Source organism: Pagrus major, chromosome 19, assembly GCF_040436345.1.
Source record: "Pagrus major chromosome 19, Pma_NU_1.0".
NCBI classification, from domain to species: Eukaryota; Metazoa; Chordata; class Actinopteri; order Spariformes; family Sparidae; genus Pagrus; species Pagrus major.
The window spans coordinates 18912735-18934642 of NC_133233.1; the positions used below are offsets into that span (position 1 = coordinate 18912735).

The 21908-nt window shown below is 41.1% G+C and overlaps 1 protein-coding gene across 1 annotated transcript in view; it reads left to right on the top strand.

Annotated features, from left to right (window-relative positions):
- The window catches only part of LOC141014459 (uncharacterized), a 12596-nt gene extending 12533 nt beyond the window's left edge, over nt 1-63 (top strand). The window contains exon 10 of the mRNA XM_073488264.1: nt 1-63. This exon is cut by the window's left edge and continues 1309 nt beyond it. The gene's annotated coding sequence lies outside the window, so the exon portion shown is untranslated.
- The last annotated feature ends 21845 nt before the right edge of the window (nt 64-21908 follow it).

Consider the following 21908-nt stretch of genomic DNA (forward strand, 5'->3'; position numbering starts at 1 on the left):
TAACTTTGATTTATACGAAGCTGTTATGTAAATATTTATTTAAATAATAAACCGTTTAAAACATTTTTGCTTGCTTGGTTTTTCTTTTTGGAGCTTGTGAAGTAACTGCTTTTGACCCGCAGTAGTCTTACTTTGTTGTACTGGTCACTAATGCCATCTAGTGGACGTTGTTGTTGGATGCTGTCGATCTTTCAGCTTAGATTTATTGCTGATGATCCAGACGGCACCCATCATTGTGTCTTGTAGAAGGTAGGGTGGCCCTCCCTCAGCAGTTTTATCTATTAATCTACAAGGGATAACTTAAATTGCTGCCCTTTTTATCCTCACTACTGTGCCTAAAACATCATACTCTTACACTTTATGTTCCTTCAGTAAACAGTAATCTTGGAACGACAGCCTTCAGATATTTTGCCCCATTTATCTTTGAATAATTTACAGAGTAGACTTTGGTATGAGCGGGGCATCTTTAATTTAAGGTGCAACTGTTTCACATGATACAGTTGTACTTTTTACACCTATGCCAAGGACATTATTATTATTATTATTATTTTTTACATATTCACAATTGCTTTTACAGATCATTCTTTTCTTTTATTCCATTTTAAACCTACACCACAGATATAATCGAACACATTTTGTCATGCTTGCATGTTGTCTATATGATTGTATATTTAAATATTCACCTTGATTTATTTCTATGTCATTATCATCTTCATTATATTTTAACTTTTTTTCTGTTTGATTTTATTTTATTCTGTACTCAGGTCTCACGATGAGATCTTGATCTTAATACCACTTCCTGATTAAATGAATTATAATATAAATGTTTGTGTATCAGTGTTGCTTATTTATTTCTTTTTTATTACCTTGCTTTATTTTGATTTTAAATTTGTCGTTATACTCAGAATGTTTGATGCTCATAAATATAAATCACAGCCATGAGTACAAGACTTGTATGTCTTATATGAAAGTATATGATTGCCAACAATGTAAATACAATTTAAAATGCACTACTTTGGTTCTGATGTAGCAAAAAGTTACTAGTAACTAAAGTTATAAAATAAGTGGAGTAGGTACAATATTTGCCTTTAATGTAGTGAAGTCAAAGTATAAAGTAGAATATAATGGAAATACTCAATCAAAGTACAAAATACCTCAAAATTGTACATAATTACAGTACTTGAGTGTAGTATGTACTTAGTTTCATCACATCGTTGGTATATACTGTATACTACGGGTCGACCGATTTTTGTTCTGACTGATTATCTGATCCAATACAATAGATATATTTAAAATAAGCTACTCTGTTAAAAAATAAGTGTTGTAAAAAGTACAATATTTGCTTCCAAAATTTAGAAGTGCAAATATCAATAAGCAGAAAATAGAAATACTCAACTAAAGCACAAATCCCTTAAAATTGTGACGGTAAAGTGACAAGGCAAATGTTCGTAGCTACATTCCATCACTGTGTAAAGTGAATATATGTTCGAGATAAGTGTCATATGTGGGAATTGTCTGGCTGTCATGTTTTCTCTTTGTAGTTGCAGATGTAAACACTCCCCTCTTAGTGCATTCCTCGACACTCCTGTCACAACACGGGCCAACTCGATGGCAACTTCTGAGAAACAAAACAACCTTAGAACAACACGGATACTTCCTCAGGCAGGAGAGTGAGAAAACAAGAGGCCTCCGCTCCTCCTCAGAGATCTGATACTAATCAGCAGGAGAAAACAACTGAGCTGAGCCCCCTAAGGTAAGGTAAGTTTATTACGCAACGTCACCTTGGCCTTGTGACTTTTACTGTCACTCGATCATCTGATTTTCCCTGTGAGGCTCCTCTCCCAGTATGTTTATTCCAATCCTGTATCCACGGACTGAATTTAGACTAGAAAAGTCGTTACAAGAGAAAACAAACATTTGTAAATACACTTTTATTCTTACACATCCATTTAAAGTGACAAAAATGTCACAGCTGCCACATTGAAAACCATTTATCCTAATTACAAATATCAGAATATTGTAAATACATCTTAAGCTATGGTTACTTGGTGAAAATCAATAAATTTACACAATATACAAAACAACATCAAATCAAGCACCACACTGAGTACTTACTGACAATTTCTACAATCTGCACACAACCTGTTTTGTTCTGAGCTGCTTTTATGACCATAAGAAAAGAAACGGCACGATTTGGCCTGAACTCAAGCTGTGACCACAAACTGACCCGTTCACTCAGTGCGGTGGGGATTGGCCTTTTTGCCTGACATCTGCGGGGACTTGATCGGTTTAAAAGCGGAGTTTAAAACGAGATTACAGTAATTCTCTGGGTACTTGTTCTGTTGACAGGCAACCCACAAGAAGACGAGAGCTGCTCTGGAGTGTGCATGGCAAAATACACAATCAAGATGTGACGAAACACATTCAATAGTTTTACATTAAACAAGGAGCATAAACTGACAAGTTTAACTTAGACGGTAAAGATATGAAGGTTGATGAAATGTTAATCCATTGGCTTGTGTGACACATTGTTACATATTCGGCAGTTAGCTCAGATGAGTTGACATATGATAGTGTATCATGCCAAGGTTATGGCAACTTCAAACTTTAGGCACCAGAGACAAACTATTATACTGTAGCCCAACAATGTACAGTTGTTTAGACAAAAAAAAGTCCTTAGTCCTCGTTTTGTGGTTTTAGAGTTACAAAGCTAAAAGGAATGTCCTTACAGGATGGGACAATTCTGACCACAAAAATCGTACAGTAAGTCCAAGGCGTCAGGCTCCTGAAGCCTCCTGCTCATAACACCTTGACCTCTGCCAGGCTGCGCAACTACAACCTCACCATCTGGTGGAAGCTCTACCAGCGGGTGCACTTTGTTATCCTTCATCTTAAAGTCAATAACACCAACTCCGGGCAGCGTGCCGTTCCTCTCTGCCCAGGTTTTGGCGTCCTCTGGATTGTCCTTTGTATCAATGACACTGTCATCATTCACACTGCTCTTGCTCACTGTGCTCAGGTCATCCTGACATGCATCTGAGTCACTAGCATGGGGCAAAGAGAAGTAGGTGCACTTCCTTGAAAGCGACTTCTTGTCCTCCAGCTCGGACGTTGTGCTGAAAAGGGAATATGGTGTGCTCTCTTCTGTGTCCTCACACATTTTTTCACCTTGAGGAGAGTTCGTGAAGGCTTTGTTTATTCCCACAGGGTCTGAAACCGACTTTCTGATCAGTGTGTTCTCTCTCAGGAGCCACTGTTCGTTATCTATTGGGACGCTGTCTCCAGGCCCGACCTGTGTATTAAAAGCGATGCACCGTGTTGCTTCAGTCAAGTTGTCCAGTGTGTTAGTGGAATTGAAGTAGGACAACTCAGACATGGCTTTGGACCGGGCTATGTGGAAGGTAGAGAAAATGCTTGAATGTTCTTTCTTTTTCTCTTTTGGCGCAGATGGGGGCCTTTCACCTGCTTCTTCATCAGGATTAGCATCTTTCTTGCCATAAAGCCTTTCAATCGTTCTTCTCACAAAGCCCTTAGTGATGGATTTCCGTGCTGAGTCTTCTTCACCACTTGACTGCTCACTTGAACTCTGAGACTGATACCCGCCACTAGCTGAGGTCTCTGCTCTTAACTCTGGAAATGCTGACGTGTTCGGGCTTGGGAAACGTCGATGTCCATGCTGGATGTCTGTGGTGCTCTTTGCCAGGAACATTTCCCTGATGGATCTGACCCTGCCCTCAGGCTCTGAGGTTATAACGCCACTGGAATCATAGCTGAAAGATAATGATGACTGAGGAGCTGATTGGGAGCCAAGTGCAGAGTCAGATGTGGGCTGATCAGAGGGTGAATCCTCACTGTCTGACTCAGGCGGGGCATTTCTTTGTGAGAGACGTCTCACAGGAGAAAGTTCTACTGTGTTCTTCCTCGTCTGGGCATCGGCAACTTGCTTTTCTAGAAGAAGTACTCTCTCTGCGATAGATTGGGACACCGTTTCTTCAGATAATTTGACATTTTGAACGGACTTTTCAGGATTCTTAACTTCAGACTGTATCGCCACTGAAACTTCCTGATGTTCTGTACAGCTGTCCTCAGTTGCATGTTCCTCGTCTGAGCTAGACTCTTTTTCATATAAGCTTAATTCCTCAATTGAGCTGCTGGTCTGCTCATCTTTGACCTTTGGTTGCTCTGCCTCTACATGTTCTTCACAGCTGCTGTGGTCGTTCCCGCTATCCACATCTGCGCTGAATCTGTACTGCTTTTCTAACCTGTCAGACTTTATCAAACTGCTTTTGTTGTTTTTGGTAAATGAATCCTGGTTTTCTATCAAGTATCCTAGTTCTACAGTAGTCTGACTTTCTGTCTCATCACAAATTTCTGCTTCATTAGCATAGTGGTCTTCATTGTCTGAGCTGACCTCGTCTTCCTCTGCCTCTTCTATCAAAGTCTTTAACTCTGTATACTTCTTTGCTGGAAGATCCTCAGAGTGTTCTTCCTCCTCCACACTCTCCTGCTCTTCCTCATTGCCAGACAAACTTTCCTCAATGATAACCTTGAGTTTTTTACTTCCAGCCTCAATTTTATTAAGGTGCTCTTCCTCCTCCGTGCTCTCCTGCTCTTCCTCATTGCCAGACAAACTTTCCTTGATTTTGATAACCTCGAGTTCTTTACATTGAACCTCAGGCTGCTCTTCCTCTGAAGATGGCTCCTCTACATCTGAATTACTTGTGCTTTCGTCAACACTTGCATGCAGTCCTAAATGGCCTGCTTGACTCTGCTGTTCTTCTCCTTCTGAGCTAGATGGACTTGCAGGGATTGACAAAGCATCTTTGTTGCTCAGCTCTTTCTCAACATCAGGTTGCTCTTCCTCTGACAAAGACTTGTTTTGACTATCTGGGCTGGATATTCTTCCATTCCCTCTTACATTTAGTTCTGAGTAGTAGTCAGAGCTTGGTTGCTTGTCCTCTTCCTCCTCGGAGTGACTTTCAGGGTTGGACAAGTCTTCACTTTCCCTGCTCTCCTGTTGTATCCCCTCACATTCAACTTCTGGTTCCTCTTCTGAACTCTGCAGCTCACTTCCTGCTGAGCTAGCTTCACTTTGCTCACAGCTGACTTTCTGCTCTAAATCTTTATTGGCACTTGACTTGTTCTGCCCTTCCTGTTCTGAGCCTGAGTCATTATCATAGGTAAGCTCGTTGTCAGAGATACTCATGCTCTCCTCACTGTGCATCTGCAGCTGATTACCTTCCACGTCTTTCTCCTGTACCTCAGAGTTAAACCTGTCTTGGTCATGATTTTGCTTGGTGCTGACTACTCCACTCATGATTGCCTTTTCTTGGTTTGATTTGTCTTCATTGTGGCCTTGCTGCTGCTGATCTTCTTGATTTACTGCGTCCCTACATGACTCCATACCTTCCTCATTATCTTCTACAAACAATACTGTACTACTGAGCTTCCTTTCTTCGTCTATCTGTTCATCATTTGGTTCACTGTGCTTGTCTTTAGTTGCACTTGGTTTGTTCTTCTTGGTTTCTGTTATACTACCCGTGCTGAATGGTTTTGGCTGGTTAATGTCTGTGAATTGTTTAATGATGGCGCTCACGTTGACATTAACATTCTCATCTTGAGTGACCTCCCTGACCTTTACAACATCTTCAGTAGAGAGATGGGATATCTTGGCCTCACTGTTGTCTTTTGGTGACAGTTCCACTTTTTCAATAATTCTGGCTGACATCATTTCTTCATCGTCACTGTCACTGTCACTGTTGACATCCATTGAAAGGGAGGCCAATTCCTCCTTGAGCTCCTCAGGTATGCCAAGATTGTCCATGATCTCATCAATCACATTTTCATCAATTCCAGGACTAGCCTCGATTACGAGTTCTTGCTCTGAGTCATTTGGTGTTGAGCTGCGGCTCTTGCATTTGTCGCTGAGTTCCTGAAAGCCCTTCCAACTTTGCAGGAGCTGCTTCGAAGCCGACCTCTGTAAATCTGTCAAACTATCTTTTAATTTGTGGGAATCCTCGATGCTGGCGATTTCTCTTAGAGAATCGATCATTTTTAAAGCCTCTGCACAGCTGACGTTGTTTGCATTCAGCTCATCCATGTTTAGGTTAGTTATACCTTCCTTTAGGGTCATCACCGACAAGAAAGCAAGCAGAGCTTTAGATGATGAGCCAAACGTAGAGGCCACATGAGAGGAGAAGTCAGGCAGGCTGTTGGACTTTTCCAGACATGATGGACGTTTGTTCTGTGTGATCTGTCTAATTGACTTAATTGAGTAACAAATCTCCTCAAGCACAGGTTTCATGTTTGGCTGATTTGAGGTGTTTAATGGCTCTGGCATTATCTGTGTGTTTGCCTCGGATCTCTCTGTTACAAGCTCATCTGTCTTGCTCGCCTTGTCGTCACTCGGATCAGCTTCCAACGGCGTGGCAGTGTTACATGTTGGTGTTTTGTCCAGTTCAGCTGATTTTACTGACCGTGGTGTTCGGTGACGCTTTCGTTCAGATGATGTTCTCCTTTGCATCTTGCCTGTCGGCTCGGATGCGTTGTCTGACGAGAGATTTCTGGAGAGCAACTTTCTACTTGACTTGTGTTTGACGGGTGGTGACGCCATGTCCAGAGACTGAGAATACGGAGACGATCTCTTTTGCAATTTAGGTTTATAAAGCTTCTGCTTTCTCTCAGCGGAGGGGCTAGCGTCTGGTGTCACATTTTTTCGTCTTCCAACATTTGGTGACATAGTTTTATCAGGTGGGTGGATGTGTATTGATGATAATTTTGGAGAGCTGTGAGGAAGTTCAGAGGAGACTTTCTTGGTTTGGTGTTTTCTCTCTGGAGAAGGACTGGTCATAAGTTTTACTTTTTTCACCAAGGGTTTGAGTGATGTTTTCTCTGTTTGAGTTAAAGGTTGTGTTTTAATTGTCTGTGTCTCTTTGAATGAAAGATCACTTTGTGGATGACCCTCACTTGATAAAATACTGACTGTAGACATTCTCTCTTCAGACGTCGAACTAGTAGGAGATGCAGAAGTACAAAATGAAGGACTATTCTTCAAATCTAAGATGCTGTTTGATTGCTGTGTCTCTTCTTGTGGCATTTCACTCAGTCTTTGGGTTCTTGTTGAACAGATGCCGTTTGGCAGCACATTATCATCCCCTATGTTGATGGGAGTAGATGATGTGTTTGTCTCTGAGGTGGCATCACTACATAAAGTATTTTTATCCAGACAAGCCTTTCTGAGAGACATTTTCCTGTCAAGAGACAGATTACTGACCAAAGGGGCCCTTTTAACAGATTGAGTTCTTGGTAATGGTGCTTCCTCCAGCGTGGAAGGAATGTCAGCCTGAATTGATGTTGTAATTTCCATTGTGTGGTCTGTAGGTGATATGGCTTCGTCAGATGTAGGACTGATGGATAATGGATGACTATCTGACATTTGACTGCTCACTGATGAGAGTCTGTATAAAGGGCTGCTGGCCACTGAGGGTACATCCATTACGCAGTATTCAGTGTTTGACAGCTCTATGTTTTCAGCAGGCGGTGGTGGAAATGGTAGGTCCATTGAAGATTGAGATTCTGCTTTTTGAAGTGAGATTTTGATTGAACTTGATTTATCTTCTACTTCACTGCCTGATGGCATTTGTGTTGAGGTCTCATCAGTTGGTGGCATTGTTTCAGGACAGTAATATTGTGAGAGATGTCTTGTTTCTTCTTCATTATTCTTAGCTAAACTATTGCAGTTTTCTGTGTTTGTAATGGTTATATGACTGTGGGCGACCTGTGTCCTTTTCTCCATTGGTTGACTTGATAGTTTGTTTTCAAATGACTTGATTCTTTGTTTGACAGAAGCTCTTCGCACCATCTCAGGCAGAAGGTCAGCTTTGAGAGTTTGACATGTTTGTGGTTCTGACGCCTCCTCCAAACACTTTACCTTCTCTGCCACAGTCATCAAGCCATCCTTATTTTCAGGCTCTCCACACTCGCCATTTTCTGTTTGAACAAGAGCAACTGCTCCTTTTCTACTTTTCTCATTTTCACAGGCTGCGGGGTTAAGCTGGGATTTCTCAAGCCAGTTCTCCACATACTCATTAGTAACAGAACTGCAGGAGTTAAGAGCAGGCAGTGACATGCTTTCGTTGACATCATAAGACTCGTTTTTGTTCTTTTTCTCCTGATGCATTGATGTCTGCCGTGTCAGTATTCCCCGTGGTTGGTTTCCATCATTGGGAGAAACATTCAGCATGATTTTTTCCAAAGAAACCGTCTCACTCGTATTTTCTCTCACTGCTGGTGGTATATTTGGGTCTTTAAGAATACATTTCATTGTATCATCCGACTGTTGTGCGCTTTCTGTTGTAACGCCCCCATCTCCTTTTTGTGTTCCTGTTTTAAGCTTCATCATGCTTTTAGGTGATTTTGATTTATTCCCATAAATTTTCTTAATGAACCCAGCGCTGGAGAAAGTTTTCACTTTCACTTTCTTACGTTTCTCGGCAGCTTCTGCAGAATTTTCTTTTTGTCTTTTCCTGGGTGACATAAGGCGACGAACACGTTTGTTGATCACTTTGGGCTTTAAGGATACCCTCTTATCTTTATTGGCCTCTCTTTGCTGGGGCTTGACTTTGTCTTTAGTGGGCTTTGGGAATTGTTGCTGGACATTTATTCCTTGAATTGCACCAGTATTCAGTGAGGGCAACATTAAATCAGATGTTACCGACATGCTCTCAGCTCTCCAGATACTAATTGACTCAGAAGCTGTCGATGGTCTGCAGGACTCGTGTTCAAAGTCATTATTGGAGGAGAGCTGTCCAGTTCCTGAGGTAGCTGGCCTGCAAAAAGGAATCCCAGACGCAGACATACTTTGTCCACAAAAATTTGCAAGGAAATTATCGTGACAGGTCTGCTGTTCATATATGTGTAAGACAGTTTCAGTGACCTCCTCTCTGCTGGATTCAATCTGTAGGATTTCAGCCATCCCTGATTTGATTGTGGATACATTCCTGCTGCTAATATTGTTGGCATCCACAGAGCCAAGTCTTCTGGGTTTGGGCACTGGTTTGGTGTTACTCTGTTTGACCATGCAGTACTGCTCGGTCATGGCTCCATATTCTGTCTGCTCCCTGTAGGAATATGAGCCAATCATACCCTCGTGAGTCCCCTCTGCCGTTACTGATGTGATGCTCTCCACAGAGGCTTGCTGTTTTCTAATTTGCTTGTGCCCAGGTGTAGGAGCTCTCTTGGGGGACACCACGTCCGTTTGTACTTTGATGTAATCTTCTTCATTACCACTCTCACTCAAAGCTCCAGTGCTCAGGGATGGTGGATCCTCGTCATTGTTATCCTCAGGTTTGTCCCTGCTGATGGTGTCAATGGAAGCGGCAGGACTTTGTAAACCCAGTGAGTTCGATTTTAATGAGCTCATGTCCTGCTCTGCTTCTGGTAAACAGATCGCATTAAGCTGACTGGCTACACTTGAGCGTGACAGAGTGGTCGTCCAATGGATGGTTTCCTCTTCCTTGATTGTCAGCCGCACCTTCATCTCCACCGTCATGCTACCATCTTGGTTCACTCGAAAGGACTTCTCAATGTCGTCGTCTGCGGGCAGCAGGCTGTCCTGCCCCGCTACTCCATCGCCAAGGCAGGTGTCACCCTCCGTTTCTGCTACTGACTCCAGCATACGACCCGACTCCATCTCGACAGAGTTTGTGAGGTTACTGGGTAGGTCGCATGAACTCTCTGCGATGGAGTTATGGATCCGACTGACAATGTACCGCTCAGAATAGGGGGAGAATTTTCTTGATATTGGAGCATAGATTAGAGACTTCTTTTTACCTTTTCAGCCAATCAAAAGAGCCAAACAGGTACAAAAAATGTTTATGTTGAAAAAAGTAGAAATGTCCAAATATTTCAGGTAGAATTGAAGAGGATAGACAGGCAGTTTGAAGAATAGACCCGGGAAGCATGAAAGGAGAAAAAGAGAGAAAAGAAAGGTTAGAAAGTTAGCACAAGTATTCAAAGCTCATGAAGAACAATAGCCGGCAGCTAGCAGACAGCGTATGTAGGTCATCTATGGTATTATATTATTATGTTATATCATCGCCTCAGCACTTCCCCAATCTTCATCCCATGTGAGCAGGTAGATTACCGCAGGCACACAGTACATGCTATACGACAAGGGTCCAGTAATGAGAATAAATGTTCTCATCAACTAAATAAAACAAAACAGTTAAACTTACGGTTCAAAGCCTTTCGTCTTCTGAGTCTCATTCGATTGGTAGGCAGCAGGGTTTGTACTGGTGATTTCTGTGCATTGTAGTTTGCAGGCCTGAAAGGCTCCCTGCCTGAGGCCACTACAACACCAGAGCACAATATCAGGCCTGGAAGACCATCCACCTGCAGGAGACAGAGAGATAAAAGGATTTGTCACTCACAGTTAGCATTACATGGAATAGAATAGAAACACAATTATTAACCTTGAATCTACATATGTAAGGGAGTGATATGATTGCAGATATATATATATTATTATTGTTTGTTCTACTGGCACTTTGAATACCAGCAGGCTTGTTATTTACAACAGATCGTTGACCTAAAGCCTTACTGTACAGTATCCCAGAATGCCTTTCTGAGTATTAGGGTGAGTTGCTAAAGGAGCTTACCACTTTCTCTCCTCATGTGACGGCTATTTACAGGCCAGGTTTAAATCAGTCCTCAGTCAACAACGACGTTACCAACACCTAAAAAATATATATCTGCATTCTCATTGATTGGTTTAATTTTGGAGGGATGTCGATGCATTCTTGAAGGGCTTTAAAATTAAAAATATGTTGCACTCTATGTATCTGTTTAAGTATATTCATTAAATTGTCATGGTTTTGCAAGGTGAGGCTGTACTTAAAGTGCCTCTAGATTTCAGATTGGGCCTGAATTGCTTTGTCGTTTACTCTTTATGATGTCTTTGATTTCTTGGCATTTGAATGGAAGGTTGAGTGAATATATTATGGTGTTTTTTTAGTAAGATGTCAGTCCAGAGTGTTTCTTTTCTTAGAAATAAATTGTGTTGTATTGACGGAGGAGAAAACACTCACACGTCTGCCATCACATGTGTGTAATTTCATCACGTGGAACTGGATCAGCTCTGAAATATATTCCAGGATGGACTCAAAAGTGGGTGTAGTCCTCTTGTTAAGCGCCACTATGTGTTTTACTGTGGGGTCCCCATTGCAAAAAACCATTAGCTTCTTTGGTGTGCGTACAACCACCGGTTCCTTCTTGTGGAGGTTCTGGCCAGGGAAAAACCTGGCCTGCTGTACAGTCCGACGCCGGGAGCTGACTGGCCTGGCATGGTACCAGGGCGGCAGCTTCTTCCTGGCCAGTGCCAAGTTGATAGGTTTGACTTTACGGCTGTCGGAGCAGATGTAAGATTTGCCATCCTCAAGTTCATCCAAAGTGTAGACCGCATGAATGCCCCGAGGAGTGGTGATGTTCCTCACCCCAAACGGCAGGGGAACCTTTTTCGAGAGGCTGTCCAGGAGCGCGTCAAACGTCTTGAAGGTGCGGTTGTTGATGACCATGCGCAGACCATTGAACTGAGGATCTCCACTTTTGTAGAAGCAGACCCGCTTTGATAGGATCGGGTCGATGACGCTTGGGTGGCGTGGGGTGCCAAAGGAGTGCCCACTCCCTGAAGACTGCTCAGGGAACATCCTCAGAAGCCCCGACTCATTCATCATTGTGATTGGCTAAAAAGGGGGACAAAAGAGAAGTAAAGATATTAGATACTTAGTCGAAACATGAAGGTTTCTTGTTTTTTCTGTTTAAAATTAGGGAATGTGATCCTGTAGAGAGATGGTTGATTGTTGAACCGCAAGCGTTGGTAATAAAACAGTGAAGCAATTATATTTTTGATTCCTTTAGCAGCAAAGCTTCCTTCACAAAATATAAAGGTAAGGAGGCCCAAGGGTTCCTCAGGTTGCTTCTACACAAAAACAATAATATACCCTTATCTTTGTATATATAATATACAATATACAATCTTTGTATATATAATATACAAAGATAAAGATATTATTTATTATTGAACCCTAATTACTGTCAGTGATGCAGTAACACATACAAAATAAGAAGAATAAAACAGGGTTTGTTTATGATTTATAAAAAACAACATCTGCGTTCATAGGATTCTGTAACTGGGTCAACACACAACTCCGTGTTGAAGACAACTTAAATAATTTATGATGTGCAAACAGCTTAATGACGTCTTGCAAACATATGCTGTTTACTTCTCACAGCTGTGGCCATCAGGTAACATGACCTCGCTTCTGAGAAACCTGCCACGTGAATGGCATCTTCAATTATTTGATTACCTGGGTTTAAACAACACAGCTGATACCAAGTGATACAGAACTGTTGACAGAGTAACACGATCATTCATGAGTTTTATGTATTTTATACCACATTTCAGTATTATGAAAGAGAGGATGTGCGCAACAGTATATAAGAATTTAATTGATATGATCTATGAAAACACGTTTCGTTGGATCAGATACCTTACGCCTCAAAACACTTTAAATCAATCAATCGAAGCTTTTGAAACACTGAACTGCTGAATTATTGTGCAGTTCACATGAAAAATGAAGCGATAACTTACAGAATATAATTCATTTAAACTGATTTAATCCAACTTGATTGAAAAAGTTGGCAATATTAGTATTACTTGTCAATAGTCCAACATTAGATATTATTTTTTTATATATATATAAATATATATTTTAAAACATTTGCAGTTATTTTTAAAGAAAACAAAACAACATGTGGTTAAAATTTAAGTTCATGGCTATTCTAATGCTGCAACTGTAACACAACACAACTACAGACTACAGCTGAAGGCAACAAAACGAGTTACACAAATACACAACATTGCTGGATTTCAAAGTGAACTCACCTACGTCGGCATCATGAAACTCCCAACCGCTTTGAGAGAGACAGATCCATGAAACGTTACTCCGTGCTCGACATGATGACTGCTGTTCAACTAACTGCACAGCAACAGTTTATTTCGGGAGACGCCATCACGGTTAATTTGCTTAATCTTTGCTTAAAGTTAATCTCCGCTGCAAGTGCAGTGCTTGGAAATCCTCTTCAGAAAGGTGTGTCACACAGATGCATGTAGAGCTGTCATAGCAGAGCGAAGAGGTGGAAGAAGGACCTGAGATTTATTATTTATATGATGTTTTTTTAAGTTAAATATACATTTGTTTAGACGTTTTTCCCTTGGGGATATATTGTCAATGTGCTGCTGAATCAAAACAACTATTTTTAATGAATGTGATTATTAATTTTCAAACAATTAAAAAAGTCACAAGTGGAAAATAAAAAATATTTCACTCTTAAAACTTTTGTCGGTTTAAGAGTCGTTTGTCTTTGTAACAGAAGTTACTATCAGACGGACACCAGTTTTTAAAAGTGATTAAGACCATTTTAATTTGGCATCTTTAGATGTTTTTGTATGTGTTGTTGTGTTTTGCTCTTATTTGAGACCTAAATAGGATCCCAACGCTGCACCTGCAGAAGGTTAGAGGTATTAAAAGGAGCAGCAGATGGTAACGTGGTGTCCAGTTGTAATATTCCTGCCTGGTTGTAATCTCTTTAGATAATAAGGATTAAGGGGCGCTCCATTAGCTGGACCCTCAGAGAAGAGCACTTGTTTTCAATGAAAGGAGTGAACATTACACTTATTAACCATAAATAATTACAAATCAGATTGATTATTATCAAATAAACTTAATCAGACACTAGATTTGCCTTTGCTGATGGAGACTATGTGATCTGTACACGTTTGTATAATATATTTAATTAAAAAAATTACACATTCCCTGAATAGCAAACACTTTTTTTGGTCCCTACAAAAATACACACGTCTTCTAGAAACACAGTCAAGTTTAGAAGGGCAGTGGAGTCCATAAGATTAGGTTGAAGCGTATTTCTGGTGGAATTAGCCGGCCATGTATAACAGTTGCATAACAGTTACCAAAACTGAGTCTATTCCTGTAGTGAAAGGGATTAGTCGACAAGGGATGGCTTCATTCCTCAGTAAACCTGGGGCTGAAGTCAAGGAATCAAAGGAATATACAGAAGTTATCAGGTTTCAGCTCCAGTATAAAAGGATAAAGTGATGACACTCTGTCATACTGTTTAGTTTTACGGCCATAAAAATATCTCAGGTGTGTACGGAGGAGACGATATGTGCTGTAGGAAAGAATTCCTGCTGAGCCCAACCAGACAAGAGATTCAGGAATGCCACAGGAGGCTCTCCCGTGTTGCCAAGCCCATGACCTGTTCCCAAAACAACAACCAGCACAAAAATGTGAAAAATCCTTGAAAGGAAGCTGGGGAGGGGGGGGAGGGGGAACAATGGAGGAAGCGCTCAGAGTAAACAGGTAGGCCTGAAGCCTGCATGCCCCTCATTCCAGCCCCGACGCTGCGGAGATAAGAGACGGGAAAACCAAAGCGGGTTTGAAAAACGGCCAGTCGCACCGATACAAGCGGCACAGATCCTGCCAAACATACCGAAATCAGACTGAAAATAGGCCCCTCAGCTGAAGCACTCAAAGTAGCATGACAGGTAATAGCAACAAATGTCTGAAGCTACATTCGTCACATAACCTTCCACGTCACGGAGTTATAACGAACCAGCTGGTGATATGAAGACTGTTATTTTTCCTTCACATGATTACACGTGAAATCACACGCCGCCATGACAGAGATATCTGTCTCCGCGTTCCGGGTGTATTGTCACCCCTGCCATGCTCTATTTTTAAGTCCTTGCGCCTATACTGCAACTAATTGGCGCCAAGTTAGATTCAAACCTATGCTGTTAATGGGAAAAAATGTGTGATATGTTTTGGCCCTTGTCCCCTTTCTATATTTGGCCCAGCGTCCTCCATGCAGCTGCTCCTCCAGATCTGTCTGCCTGTGTTCCCATCAAACACCTCTCTTCAGTCTGCATATATTGCCTCAATTCGAGAGGCAAGGGAGTCTCGGCGGCTCGCGCTTAAAAGGGGCAGAAATACATACGCGGCCACGTAGCGAATAACAGCAGTTTGCTGTGATGTCGTGCCGCGTTTAGCCTCTGTAGTGGCGTTTGAAATCAAAATGCCCGGCTCGTTTTGTAGCCCTTGTGAGAACTGGTTAAAATTCCAAACATCGCAGCTGTCAGGAATTCAATTATGAGCGATACAGCTGCACTACCAGCAGCACTTTTAAAACATTCGCTTCAATTAAAAAGTACGGCAGCTGATCCTGCAAATATTATCTCTTTTGAACTTTTCTTGCTCCCAAAAATCACTCTCTATTCTTCTTGACTTCTTAATTATGTACAGCCACATGGATAAATTCCTTTTTTCCCTCGAGGGGCAGTTGAATGTAACATTTAAAAAAAGCGTGGCTTGGCAGACGTCGAGCCCCAAAATATGCTTACTATTAAAAATTCCATTCAAGTGGCACGATGTTACGTCTTTTTTCCCCTCTGAACTTCCACTGGAATTCCCAGGTTTTGAATGAATCGCTGCCAAACAGGACTCATAAGGTCACACCGCCGCCTGTCCCCTCCCCGCCAAAAACCTCCTCGCTCAAGCAGTCAGAGGTCCCCACCCCGTCCCATTTTGAGCGCTCCGTATCAGCTGTGCCAAGCTTTTAATCTGCCTGGTGACATCCCAGTGTTTCCTGCATGGGACACAGGGAAAGATAAGCACGCTTCTCCGTGCGGTAAATCACTCCACACCCCCACTCGTTCGCTGATATGACCATTATTCAATTAGGCTGCACTCAAACTGACCACGACTCTTTGGTAATTACAATCGGGAGGGTTGGCTTTCACGTTATTTTCACTTTCTTAATCACTTTGTTCTCTTAACAGCAGCTGCTTTAATTATCCAAAAGCAAACATCGAAAAGAAATGTTCCTTGTTGCTTAATGGTGGGAAAAAACTGAGCACATTTTAAAGTATTCAAGTACTTTTTCTTGTGCTACTTTATTGGTTATACCCCTTTATACTTTATAAAGTACAGTTCCTCTGCAATATAAGAAATCTGAACACAGAGACACTGATACAAAGAAAAGACATTTACCATAACTTGTAGTTTAAACTGAGCTACATGTATTAACCGTGAAGTTAAAGTTTGTTAATCTCTGTGTACTTTGAGTAACATTAAAACATTAGCTAGTAAAATGAGGGATAACCCGCATAGCATAGAGCCACACTGGCTCCCAGTATAGTTAATGTTAGCTAACGTATCTTGTGAATTTTTATTTTTGCTTACCTTATGCTGCTTGCTGAACCACATTACGGCAAGCTTGAAATTGTCTGTTGACTGTTAGGTTAACATAAGGCCTTGTTAATTGTTAACTAGCATTAATAAGCTAGCTAACAGTGAGCCTTCACTGACATATAACTGACACAGCTGACACACAAGAGCATAATTTGATTCATAAATGTAGCTGATGTTTGAGTTATATTAACAAAACGGAGCGTGTTAAAATACAAGGGAAATCTATCTATATCTATTAAGGTAATTTCACTGATTTTGCCAGTACGAGTAAAGAAATAAACACATTACACAGCTTCACTGGCTTACCAGTGGTCGTTGGCTAATGTTAGCATTAACCTTAGCCAATTAAGCCAAGCCAAAGAACAAAAGACAAGGTTTTATTTCTATACAAATGTGTGTATAGGTTGTATTTTTAAAGCTATGTTAGCAGTTGACCTCATTTTCCAATCACCTACTCCACCTCAACTACAACAGTAAAACGCTGCTTGAATGTTAATGTAAACCAATTTTACTTTTAATACTTTTGAGTACACCCTGCTGTTAATACTTACCTTGGGTGTGTTCGGAAAGCAAAGCTTAACTAAAATGAGAGCGTAGCTGTTTACAGTAGTCGAGTCTTTCCGTCCGAAATTTACGAACGTGACAACTGTCAGAAAAATGGATGCAAGAAAAACTTTCCAATGGGAAAATATTGTTGTACTACTTTAACAATATGCCCTTAAAATGTTTTATGCTACTAGCTAGCAGTTAGCTAACGCTACACACAGACTCTTCTCTGCTCATGTATATGAATTATTTTGGTTAATTCACCCTTTCAGTCCACAATTGCTACATTTAGCTGGAACAGCCATTTAATCCGTTCATGAAACACTGACTAAAGTAAGTTTTAGAAACACGGGCTACTAGCTAGCAGTTAGCTAACGTTACATACATGAATAGCTCACTCTTTGCATCATTTAAAGACAATAAAAACACAATTAAACAACATTTTGACATCTTAAAGGCTTCAGGAGCAAGACAATGTTGACTGACAAATAAATACACGAATGAAACGATGGCAGATTAAAAGGAGGATTTGTCTTTTGAATGTCTGCAGATTGTGATGATACAGTATATCAACAACCAAACCTCTCAACACAGCAATATAAACACTGATATGCGCAGAATGTGGACTGTTATTCTCCAGAGGGCATTGGCAGGCAGTGTCCTCCTCACCAAAGGGCTCAATACCACATGGCTGCTAGCTTTTGGAGGGCCTGGGCGGAGGGCCAGTCCACTGACGGGACAACCTGGCTACGCGCGACCCAGATAGCAGCCCGAGGTGAGGAGTGATTTATCCGTCTGTGCTCGCATCAGACAACCTTCCTCTGATTAAGGGTCAGTGACTGAGCGACAGAGCTGAGTGGAGTGGAGAGGGCGAGACAGGCGGCCTCCCTGTGTGAGACACTGGCATCCTGACCGCCTGCACAAATGGACTTTCCAGACGCTGCCGTACATGTACAGTACTGTGAGCAGCACACACACATTCATACACACAGTGGGCATACACACAGGAATGTGCACGTAGTCACTGTTTCTTGTCTTTTATTCACATACACTGGTGTGCACGCACTTAAAAGCACACGCGCACGCACGCACACACCGGAGCCAAGATAAAGACTTATTGAGTTGGCCTTGACATTCGCTCAACCCAACAACAAAAGGATGTGGTGAATCTGAGTCGGCCACTGTTTGACTCGTCTCCGTGGGCTGCTAAAGATCAGTGTTCCTGCCGTTCAGGGTTCACAAGCAGGTTACCACCTCCATCAATTTCAATGGAAACGGTGTCTATTGTATGTATATACTGTAAAGGGAATCCTAAAAAAAGTGCTCGGGTTACTTTTTCACGAGTTACAGCTCTGTCCCAAACCCTTTGCGTGACGCAGCGTACCCCAGCTCCTATTTCACTTGTACACACTTGTATTTGTGATATTCATGCATTAACGCCTCACTCCCCCCCCCCCACACACACCCTGTGATGTCCTGTGTTGGTTTCTTTTTCTGTTAGTTTCCTTTGTTGTCGTCGTTGTTTCTGTCTAAATCACACCGGCCCTCCAACAGTGACCGTCTGTGACTGAGTAGCTCTGAATCTATCCGTCTAGTATTTAAACCATGTACAGTATTTCAACTTATCTTTCAGGTTCAGCTGTTGTGTACTCACAGAAAGAAATTAAGCTACCGATGTTGTACCGAATTGTGAGCTGGTAAAGGATGCTATCCTCTTTCTCACCCTTTCAAAATAACATATAATGTTATTTTTATCGCATAATTTAGGATATTTAGTCCGAGAACACAATAATGAGTTAATTTCTGAAATGAAGCATCGACCGTACGGAGTGGGAGAGATATTTTTTGACAACAGAATGGACAGAAATAGTTTCACAGCCGGAAAGCTTAAAGGGTAATTGTTACAGATCATCAGTACAGATTAAAAGTTTAACAATGTATCTGTGCGTGAATTTTTATGGCCACAGCCTCCCTCTGATTTGTACAACATTCAGGAAAACAGAGGACAAAACCTGGAAACATGCTCGATGATGTCAGATGTCGCACGGTTTCACAACATTCAGACGACTTCGCTCCACATTTCTGTGACTAACTATAAAGAAGACTTTTAACAACACATACGATTTAGTTGTTATGTGTTCATGATCGGTTGCAGTCATTTCGGTGACATGTAACCTCACAAGGAATGGCTGTGATGACAGCGGAGGTGCGTGACCACACAGGATGACTTCTGTCACGGATTACTGACAGGTCACCTACCTGACTCACGTGCTCTCACCTTCGCTCACACTCTTACTTTTCCCCCCCGAGGACTCTGGTCTGACGTCGCTCTGCAACTCCAGAGTTCAAGTCACATAAACATTTGTTTTGTAAATGCAATAAAAAACCTGTTATTATATTAAATCATGATGTGTAATACAGGTTTAATCATAGGTTATATATATAACTAACCCTAATCATTAACTTTTTTGCAGGGCTTTTACTAAGAAGAGGTCGCTTTAGGCCCTTTTATGACTGTCAGTCAACATTTTTACAATTGTGACATCATATTATAATCAATAAAAACCTCTGCTATCAATCTAATTATATAATGTTCTTAATTTATATTTGGGGGTTTTATTTTGTAAATACAAACACAGAATAAATGCTACAGCTGACATAATCAGACAAACATTTTTCTTAAAGATAATTATCCTATCACTACTTTTTTACAGACCTTCACCTGGTAAAAGGTTTAAATCAGCAGTGAGCTTCATGTAGTCCTGTGCACAGCTGACCCCTGGTGGAGACAACCGGCACTGCAACTCACTTCTTAACAGCATCTGGAAAACTGAAAACAGCCTTTTTCGAATTAATAAAAACGCGAAACTTATAGAAACTGAACGTATGGACGGCTGTGAGTGTTTCAGATTGTGATCTGTCGCTGCCGGACCAGACGTGCAGAGAGGAGACAGGAGCTGCAGAGGGAGGAACACACACTGTCAGCTTTTGGGGAACTGGAAGTCGACTGTTTGCTATTTCAGTGGAAATGTGTTTGATATTTGTTTGAAGTACATAATCTAATAACATGAGCACAAATACACTTCCTGTGTAAGAGACAGCTTTCAGACTGATTGTGTTATTGAAAAAGAAAAATACCAAACAGTGTCTAGACATTTGTTCTGGCTGTAGGTTCAGTCGACTTAAACATTTATCGAAAAAATGTGATGCCGAAACATTTTACGACCCGATTTTAAGGTGCAAACACAGAAATGTTCTGACTTTGGAAGATGTTACGTGAATTTAGGATGGTAGGCATTTATTTTCTTATGCAAAAGGGTTGGAAGAGCCACAAAGTTGATGACCTAATTATTATTTTTGAATTATAAATACAGTATATTGAATAAATATGAATAGATTAGTCTTGAAACAGCACGGGACCCTGACCTTAAGGTGGAAAAAGAAGTTGTGCCGTCATTTATCTCGTATATGACGACCACATAAACAGCAACAGTGTTTTTATTGAGTGTCAATAAGAAGAGAAGAAGAAATAAAAGTGTCAGCTCTTCACACCCACAGCCACAAACACATTCACACACACAAATACAATGAGACAACAAAGAGTAGTTGACCCGGGTCATGACACTCTGCCCTCTCCCTCCTTTATTTAGACTATATTTTATGTATTTTTATTTTTTTAGGAAGTCCAAACCGGTGATTCCCAAAATGGTGCGAGTGGTGTGAATTTCACAGAGCGCGGCTTCCTCTCGGATAGAGGATGTTCCCAGCCAATCTTTCATGGATGGAGCAAACAGGAGCCATCGGAACGAGGAAGTGGAGGCAGGTGCTCCGCGAGAGATTCAAAGATCCACAGAAAGAACAAAACAAACAGACAATGGTCCACATTTATCTCGTGGACTGCGCCTCAGCTGAGCCTCAGAGGGTTTTTACTGTAATTCAATGAATTCAGTGTCATTGTTGGTCATACGGTGTTTAATCAAAGAGGCAAAATCAGTGTTTCCCAACATTATTAGTCAGAAATTGAGCTCCACCGTGATCCTTCCTGTTAGCTAACTATGCCCATTTAACTGTTTGTCCATTAGCTCACTATTAGCTCGCTACGTCAGCTGATACACATTAATTTTAGGTTTTAGCTAACTGTTCAAACCATTTATCCATTACTTTAAGCTAGCTATTTCTACTGTTTACCTAACTTTCTCCACCATTTCCATAACTTTTAGCTAACTAGCCTATCACAAAGACTGTTGACTAGCCAAGTTTAAGCTATTTTACAATTTAGCCATTGTTTTAAACATTTGTCCATTAGCCATTTACCTATTTCAACTGTTTATCTGTTAAATGTAGCTGCTATTTCCATATTTATCCATCAGGTACTTTTAGCTATTTCAACAGCTATCTTTTTTAACTGTTTCTTAGCTATTTCACCATTAGGCCTATCCATTAGCCTATTATTAGCGTAGCTATTTCAAACTTTAGCTACTTTTAGCTGATTCAATATTAAGCTAACTGTTTAAAAAACAGTTTATCCATTACCTACTTTTTTGCAATTTCATTGTTCGTGTATTTTGTTTTATCTGTTTCCATTTTCATCACTTTTAGCTTAGCTTGCTAACCAGTTTTGATCTGTTTTTCCACATAGGCAGAGGCCGATACACTGGAATATTGACTGAAATCGCCTGATACAGTCATCAGACTATATTCATATAATACAGCTGCATTTGAAAAATTGCTTTCTTTTTCCTTTTCCTTGTTCCTTTGTTGCCTAATGCCATAAAGTTAAGTTAGTCATTAATGGAGTTTAGTCACAGCGCACATGTTCTTTGCTACTAAACAGCGTTGCTCACTTTCCTTCCATGTTTCCTGAGAAGGGAGGCAGGAGCCAACAGGGGAATCGTGTAACAAGGGGTGACAAGACTCAAACTGTGGCTGCACTCTGCCAACACCTTTTAGCCTCCCAAAGAAAAACACAGCAGAGAGGAAACTGACTGCTGATGTAGTCATCTTATACTCACTACCCGCCTGGACACGAGCTAA